Source organism: Taudactylus pleione, unplaced genomic scaffold (assembly GCF_031769625.1).
Source record: "Taudactylus pleione unplaced genomic scaffold, aTauple2 ptg000006l, whole genome shotgun sequence".
Classification (NCBI taxonomy): Eukaryota; Metazoa; Chordata; class Amphibia; order Anura; family Myobatrachidae; genus Taudactylus; species Taudactylus pleione.
The window spans coordinates 26,967,665-26,976,685 of record NW_028284409.1 but is presented as its reverse complement, the minus strand read 5'-3'; the positions used below and the strand labels follow the sequence as shown (position 1 = coordinate 26,976,685).

The window sequence follows — 9,021 nt, the reverse complement described above, 5'->3', positions numbered from 1 at the left end:
ATTTTCTTATTAAATGCGATGATAATGGATTTTCTATAGCTGCAGTGCCGTCACAAGGTTGGTGCAGGCTACACCTGGGTGTCACCTGCTAAGTGCTGACAGAGACAGGAGTGGGGTGCTGTAGCATTATGTGCACACATTCTGGTCCCCGGGGGCAGTCCGCATCTCCCCCCGGAGTGACTTAAATGGGGGTTTGATTTGCAAAGCCACGCTCCCTTCCAGTGAAGCCACCCCCTACCCGTGAGGCCACACCCCCTATTTCATGCACATCAATACAATCCAAATATGCAAAAAACAATTAAAATCAGACTGTCATATAACACATCACAATCTATTGTATGATGACCAAAATTTTCAGGGGTACCTCTGCAGTAGGGATACCTCCAGGGCCGGATTAACAGGGGGACGACAGGGACGGTTGTTCCTGGGCCCCCTCACATTAAAGTCTCCCACACCCTGTCGGAGTTAAAGTGGGCTGGAGGAGACGGAACCAGTTCGACCTCCTCTGGCCCACCTCAGCCTGGCGCCACAGGGAGGCTCTATTTGCCGGGCGCCCGCTGAGATTTTGTAACCAGCGGGCACCCAGCTCTCTCCCCACAGCGGCAACCAGAGGCTGGAGCTCATTTGTGAACTCCAGCTTCCGGCTCCAGCAGTGCACTATGGGAGAGACGTCGCTGTGGGCCACCATCGACCCAGTTGCGAGCGCTCAGCGCTTGCGACCGGGTCTGAATCAGGCCTTAAGTGTGCTCTCATTTCAGTTTACAGAAAACGTATACAATTTAATTTCAAGAAATGCGCTAGAACAACAGCACTGGCAATGCAAATGCACCACAATCATTGAAACTGGTTTGTTTCTGGCAACACCACATTAATTGGAAGAACACTATATTCTCCACTAAACTGTGGAGCATACAATAGTAAAATTTGTTTTTTTCTAGTGTCTTCAATTATCGATGTTACTTATGACTTGTAAATAGTGACCGATTTGTTCGAGCTGTGAGAAACAATAAGAACACGGTTATTGGCCAACAACAGTGTATCCAATAGACCACCACAAGGAAATTCCTTTTAAATTAGAAATTGACAAATGTTTATGATGGCATCGTCCAGCCACTCCGGTCGAGTTATTGCTTCTCTAATCAGCATTGTTTAACTTAATTCCATTTATAATGGTCCATGTGATGCCTGAATCGCTAGTATATTCAAAAATCACTACAGATTGCCATACATCTTTCAGCATATCTGCCCTTGTATCCACCCTTTGTGAAGCAAAATTTTTAGGTTTACCAAATTTTCTTTTTGGAAGCTGCTCTATATTTTCTTGGCTCTTAGCTTTTCTGTTTTCTTCTATCAGTGGTAATCCTTGGTTTATTGTCTATGTGTTTCTGTGTTTCTTCAATGAACTGACTCATTTTAGTTTCCAAAATTGACAGATATGCTTCATCTTTTATCAGATATACTATATCACGTTTAAAGTTCTGTATGCAATTTTTAGTTAATCTTTCTTTTTTAAATTCTTCGTGGTGGAAAATGTGAATGGTCAAAATGTTTCAATGTATGCATCAATGTATTCATGCAAACTGCATAGAGGTCTTCACATGCTCCACTATCTCTTCCACAATCATCATATAAACAGTCCATATCAAGTCTAAACAACTGATGATTTGAGTAAGAAGGTTAATTTTATCCATCCCCACCCCTCGACAAATTTAAAAATGCAACACGTACTTACATGGCAAGAGAAATGTTCTCCTATCTAAACAAGTACATTCAGGATAATCACCTCCCAGATTAACAGTGTAAAACTGGTCTTTATTAGACTCACTTTTCACTTTGAAAATACCTTACTCTTTATTTATACATGCAACATGTTGTTCTTCAAGGTTGCTCAATAATCTCTTCAACATGTGGCTTTCATCGTATTTTCTGAGCACTGTAAATTTAACTGGAGATATCTATAATAATAAAAGATAACAATTTAATTTAATGTTTCAAAAAATGTAAACATTGTAAATATCAATATTACATAGATTTCTAGTTCCCTTTTTCACATGAACAAGGAACTAGCCATTTAGCTAAAACATTGATTAATAATAATTAGTAATTAAAATTTAAAGTTTCTTTGTAATTCTAGGAATTTTCAACCCTATAGAGACATGCCTACTATAGTCATTCGGCATAGTTAATATTTTGTCAATTCATACAAATTGTTGAAATTTCCCTCTTCCAAGTAAAAAAACCAGCAATAGGGAGTGACATGACAGTGCGCCCCAGTCTGACAACACCACAGCCAGCAGGAACACTGTCTTCCATGTAAGCCAATCAATGTCTACAGAGTCCAAAGGCTTTAAGGGCAATGACTGAAGAGCCCGAAGCACAAAAGACAAGGTTGAAGGAACAAACGCCATGCATGGAGAACACTGTAAAGCAAATATCGTGCATCAGAGCAATCTGTCTCTGAAAGAGGCAGAAAGTACGGAAAATAAAAGAGTTATGGTATAACTTATCTCAGTTAACTCTTTTTCTTCAAGGTCCATAGAGTCCACAGGATCTACTTTGGTGTATGTAGTTGGAGAGATCCACTGCACCAAACAGCTTCAGCTTTAAAGCTCCCAGCATGCATGGTCCTCCCTATATACCCTGTCTCCAGCCACAGGTATTCAGTTTGTAAACAAGCAAGAGACTGAAAGTGAAGTACGTTCAATGTACATAAGAAACACTCTCAAAATACGAAGAGGGAATCAATGACACAAAAAAGCAAAGAACAGTTCCCAACTGTGCGGGTGCCCTGTGGAGTCTATTCTCTTATTTTCTTCTCCAGGGTCCATAGGATCTACCTTGGGGACATCCTAAAGCAGTTCCCTTGAGGATGGGGATGCGCTTGCACAGAGAGGGGGAGAATCCGCCACCCAAAGGAAGCATCCTGGGAGGCAAAAGTATCAAATGCATAGAATTTGATAAAGGTATGGACGGAAGACCAAGTAGCTGCCTTGCACAGCTGTTCAGCTGAGGCACCATGTTTAACCACCCAAGATGGTCCCACAGACCAAGTAGAATGTGCTGTCACCTTGTTTGGGACAGGGAGATCAGCCTGTGTGTAAACTAATAGTCGTACACAGCCAGCAAGCCAAAGTCTGTTTGTTTGCTGGCCATCCTCATTTGTGAAACCCATGTAACACAAAGAGCGAATCTGATTTCCTGATGGAGTTGGTACAATCCACGTATATACGAAGGGCTCAAACCATATCTAAGAAAGCTTCACCTGTAGAAAGGTCTGAAGACTGAAAGGCTGGAACTACAATTTCCTCATTCCTATGTAAACTGGAAACCACCTGTGGAAGGTAACCCGTCCAAGTACAGAGTACAGCTCTATCTTGATGAAAAATTAAATATGGAGAGTGACAAGACAATGCTGCCAACCCCGAAACTCTTCGAGCTGAAGAAATAGCAAGGAGAAAAAGTGTCTTCGCTGTCAACCATCTTAATTCCACCTTATCCAAGGGTCCAAAAGGAGGAGCTCGCAGTTCCCTGAGAACCAAGGATAAATCCCATGGTGCAACCGGAGGGACAAATGGAGGTTGCAGTCGGAGAACTCAGCAGAGCGCCCAGCTTCAATAGTCGGAGAGGCAATCCGGACACTACCCTCCGTTCACTGTACCCAGCTGGAGCTACGCCGATCTCATGTACCAATTATTCACCTGATATACAGGTTATCAGTCACCCATGCTTGCCACACAGTGGGAGATTACAAATATGGATACATAAACTTTTAAATGACTATATATATACAATTTTTTTCATGAATATAACTTAGAAACCAACATTCAGCTAAAATTACCACGTGTGTAATAACCACAGGAGGTTTGCTACAAGCTCACTCATTTAAAATTTACAAGTGACTTTTGTTTACCTACAACCTATTTTATCTGCTTATTTATTATTTTTCATATATCCAGTGTTCAATTGTGTTTTTTATTTATTGTGATCTATCTACGTGTTGCAAGTCTCACTTGATTTAATTATTTATTCATTTATATACTATATATCGATATGGTTTAAAGGTACTATTCAGAGTATACTGCTATTTAATAAATATGCTTTTTATTTGGTATATTGCGCTCCCATAACTTTGTTTCTTTTGCAGTCGGAGAACCCCCTGCAAAAATGTTCTAACATCTGCCAGGGGAGCAATCCTGCGCTGGAACCAAACTGACAATGCAGAAACCTGAACACTTAAAGGTAGCCAGGCGAAGACCTAAGTCTAATCCAGCCTGCAGAAAAGTAAGTACACTTGAAAGCTTGAAAACCTTAAGGTCATATTTTCCTTGGGAACACCAATGAAAAACTGAATGCCAAATCCTGTGATGGATACGGGCTGAAGTAGGCTTCCTTGCCCTCAACATTGTCTGGATAACAGGAGCAGAGAAACCGTTGGCCTTTAAGATGAAAGCCTCAAGAGCCACGCTGTCAAAGCCAGCCGAGGTAAATCCGGATATAGGCAGGGACCCTGCACTAGTAAATCCGGTCGTAGAGACAGTGGAAGTGGACTGTCTATGGATAGACGTCAGATCGGTGAAACAATGTCTCCAGGGCCATGCAGGAGCTATTAGTATTAACCTGCCGCCCTCCTGCTTGAACTTTCTGTCAACTCTTGGGAGGAGGCAGATTGGAGGAAAGACATATGCCAACCTGAAGTCCCACTGCCAGAGCGTCTACATAGGTGGCTGAGGGGTCCCTTGTTCTGGACCCGTACCTGGGGACCTTGTGGTTATGACGTGATGCTATGAGTTCTACATCTGGTAGTCCCCACCTGATGACCTGTCACCGCTCCCCATCCTCGCAGACTTGCATCCGTGGTGAGAAGTACTCAATCCGGGATCCATAACGGATGACCCTTGTCCAAATGAGTCATCTCAAGCCACCACACAAGGGAGAGCCGAACCTCTGGCGAGATGCAGATCATCTGAGACTTTATCCGATGATACTGACCATCCCAATGAGACAGAATCCATTGCTGCAGGGACCTGGAGAGGAAATGGGCATAAGCCACCATGTCGAAAAGTGGATACAATAGAGCCCAGCATTGCCAGGTGAACTACACTCTTCGCTTGCAGGGTAGAGTGCGCACACGAGACTGTAGTGCCACAATCTTGTCCTCTGGTAGAAGAATCCTCTGGCCCAGAGAGTCCAGCAGCGCCCCCAAGTGCACCATCCGCTGAGTAGGTGAAAGAGAAGACTTTTTCCAATTGATTATCCAGCCGTGCTCTTTGAAGCAGACAATGGTCATCTGAAATTGACATTGTATCATCTCCTGAGATTGCGCTAATATCAGGAGGTCATCCAAATATGGCAGTATCCCGACTCTCAGTGTGCTCTGAGATGAGCCATCATGACTGCCATTATCTTGGTACAAAACCAGAGGGCTATTAAACAAAAGAAAAGAAAAAGAAAGTCCTCTTTTTGGCGCACTATTGAAATTGATTAAAATATAACTTTTAATATTAGTATTAAGATAACAAAAATTTTCATAAAGTGAAATATAGAAAATACAATTGAAATTGTGAATTAAAAATAAATTAAATGAAGATTGTTAAGGGGCCTATCCATTAGCAGATAAATTTGAATGATGAACGATATATCGTTCAGTCGTTCAATTTATCTGTTATGGATAGGCCCTGAACAATGACAGATGCGCACTCCCGCGGCCGACAAATTGTGTCTTTCGTCTTTCCAACATGTTGGTCAATTATCGCTGACAGATATTAGAAATATCTGTCAGTTTATAAGCGGTAAACGACGAATGATATTTTTTAATGAAAATTAATAGAAACATTAAAAAAAATCCACTCCCTGAATGATGTCATGCAATATCGTTCGTCGTTTGCATATCTGTCACCGCAGCCCCAGAAATTTTCAAGGGATAAGTCTTTTATCTTTCATCATAGGGAAAGATCTGCTAATGGATAGGCCCCTTTAGTGTCTTGTGTCTCTGTTGTTATTTATATTGAGTGTATGTGTGAATTGGTCATATTAAACCCACTAGGCTAAATGACAGTTAATGGATCCTATAAAGCTGCAATCAATTCAAAATAGGATTGATGAGTGGAAACACTACCCAGCTTCACAGTGGTTAATTAACACACAGACCCAATTGATCCACTTTTTGCAATATACAAACACCAACTCCACTGATAGAGGAGAGCAATATTAGTGTCCATGTGAGTCAAGTTACAAATAGCACGTTTCTAAGTGATTCGATGGAGAGCGTATTTCTCACTGTCTATATTATTGGTGGGTTGTGTTTAAATGATTCATATGCAACCCATCCATTTAGCTGATAGTGGGAATATCTATTCATTACCGGCAGCATGATGTTTATTGTTAATCTATGTTAAAAATTCATTAAAAGACTCAATCGACTGACCTCTGCCAGTCTCATAGCGCTGATACTGTTGTCTATGTGAGCCGTATTACAAACGGCACATTATAAAGTGATCTGATGGAGATAATACCCTGCACTATCTAGTTCATTGGTAGACTGTATTTATACCAGATATACGCAGCCCACTTATGCCCCTTTTCCACCTAAATTCCGGGTCTGACCCGGAGTTTGAACAAAGTTCCTATCCGGATCAGACCCGGAATTTTGCTGGCGCCGACTCGGGATATTTCCGAGTCAGCGCCGCTCACACCGCAGTCGGGTCTGCATAGACCCGGCTTTTGCGGAGTGAAAGTGGTCGCTTGGAGATGACGTAATCTCCAAGCGCCACTGAAGCCGGACCAATCGGCCAGCTAGCAGCGCACTCCAGGTCATCGTGACCCGGAGTGCGCTGTTCTCACAGCAGGGTTTCACGGGCTAAGCCCGTGTTAAACCCTGCTAGTAAACTGGGTTGGATTGCCGGGTCACTCGACCCGGCGATCCAACTCTCTCCCCTTTTACACCAGGGAGCTGCCCGGGTTAACCCTTCAAAAACCCGGGTTTTAGCTTCGGTGTAAAAGGGGTATAACTCAGCTTACAGCGTAAATATCCTTTACCCTTGTCAGCCCCACTATGCCGATGATGTTGTTATTGTGAGTCGTATAACAAGCGGCACACTACATAGTGTTCTGACGGAGTTAACATCTCTCACCATTTAGCCCAATGGTAGTTTGCATTTAAATCAACTATATGCAAACCATTTACTCAGCTGACAGCGTGAACATCTTTTATCCCTGGCAGTAAGGTGATCACTGCATAATAGACCCAAATATTTTATTTCTACCAGTTTTGCAGTTACAACTACATCCATGGACAGTGGTGATCTTTATCAATGATATATATGATCCGCAATTTCTACATACACTAGGCATGTGCCGGGTCTTAACAACACCCAGATACACTTAGATGATTAGACATAGCTACCAATTCAGTTCTAGACCGCATTATTGGTTAATCTAATATAGCCACGATACTAAGGGTGTCTGACTAGTGGACATCTACATTCCACAGACTTTATTTCCCTCCCTCACTCACATGTTTCACCTCTGCATAGAGTATTACAGTTGCTTATACTAACTTATAATTGACCCAGGATTCAAGCCAATATAACTTTCAGTCAGTTACCTGGCGTTTCTAGATCCATCTTTGAGATCAGTGTTTTGCATAGTACAATACTCAACCAAACGCAGTGTGATGTCAAATATCATGGGGTACACAAATAAATATATATATATATATATATATATATACTACATATATTGAAAAATTATATTTGAGCTGGAATTTAACATATATATATATATATATATATATATATATATATATATATATATATAAGCAGAATCTATTTACCATAAGGAATCTGCTATTATATTCCGAGCATCCCCATGAATACAAGTGAACAGCTGCAATTATTATGACAGCAGCGCCATCTAGTGGAGCACGTATAATGTAATTGACTAGCTTACTATGAATCCATTTGCTACATTGTTTATTTACTGATGATATGTTACTAAACAGATATTCTTGTAGCATTTGGTATGGTTCTTAGCTTGCTTTCCATTCTTACACATTAGTGCTACACTCATCAATCCTATTTTGAATTGATTGCAGCTCTATAGGATCCATTAACTGTCATTTAGTCTAGTGCAGTGGTAGCCAACCATGGTCCTCAAGAGCTACCAACGGTGCATGTTTTGCAGGTCTCCTGACAGAATCACAAGTGATATATTTAGCTCCACCTGTGGATCTTTTCAAATGTGTTAGTAATGAATACACCTGGGTGACCTGGAAAACGTGAACTGTTGGTAGCTCACAAGGACCGAGGTTGGCTAACCCTGGTCTAGTGGGTTTACAATTCACACACACTCAATATAAATACCAACAGAGACACAAGACATTAACAATCTTCATTTAATTTATTTTTAATTCATAATTTCATTTGTTTTTTCTATATTTCACTTTATGAAAATTTTTGTTATCTTAATACTAATATTAAAAGTTTTATTTTAATCAGTTTCAACAGTACGCCAACAAAGAGGACTTTCTTTTTCTTTTGTTTAATAGCATTCTATTATTGTCCTCGGCAGCACCCCCTATCATTGCATCAAATAAATACTATTGGTGAATTGTTCAAATTTGGGGCTTAATATCAATTATACTTAAGTATACCTACTGGTGCAGAAGTTTTTCCCACATTCCCCTTCCCTTTTAAGACTGTAAATACCAGAGAGGCAGTGGTCAGACCGAGGGGTAGAGCCTGAAATTTATAATGTTGCTGATCTACCACCAATCTCAGAAATCCTTGGTGGGATTGTGCAATCGGAACATGCAGATACGCATCCTGTATGTCCGGGGAGACCATAATATCTCCAGGCTCCTTCACCAGCTCAATTGACTGCAGGGTTTTCATACGGAATATAGGCACATGAATGTATCTGTTGAGAGACTTCAGATTTAGGATAGGGTGATGCAGCCCATTTGGTTTCTGAATCAAAAATACATTTGAATAATAACCCCTTCCCTGTTGCATCACAGGAACG

General features: G+C 41.1%; 1 pseudogene; it reads right to left on the bottom strand.

Annotated features, from left to right (window-relative positions):
• Positions 1 to 797: 797 nt before the first annotated feature.
• On the bottom strand, positions 798 to 1,641 carry LOC148543156 (uncharacterized; annotated as a pseudogene).
• Positions 1,642 to 9,021: the final 7,380 nt, after the last annotated feature.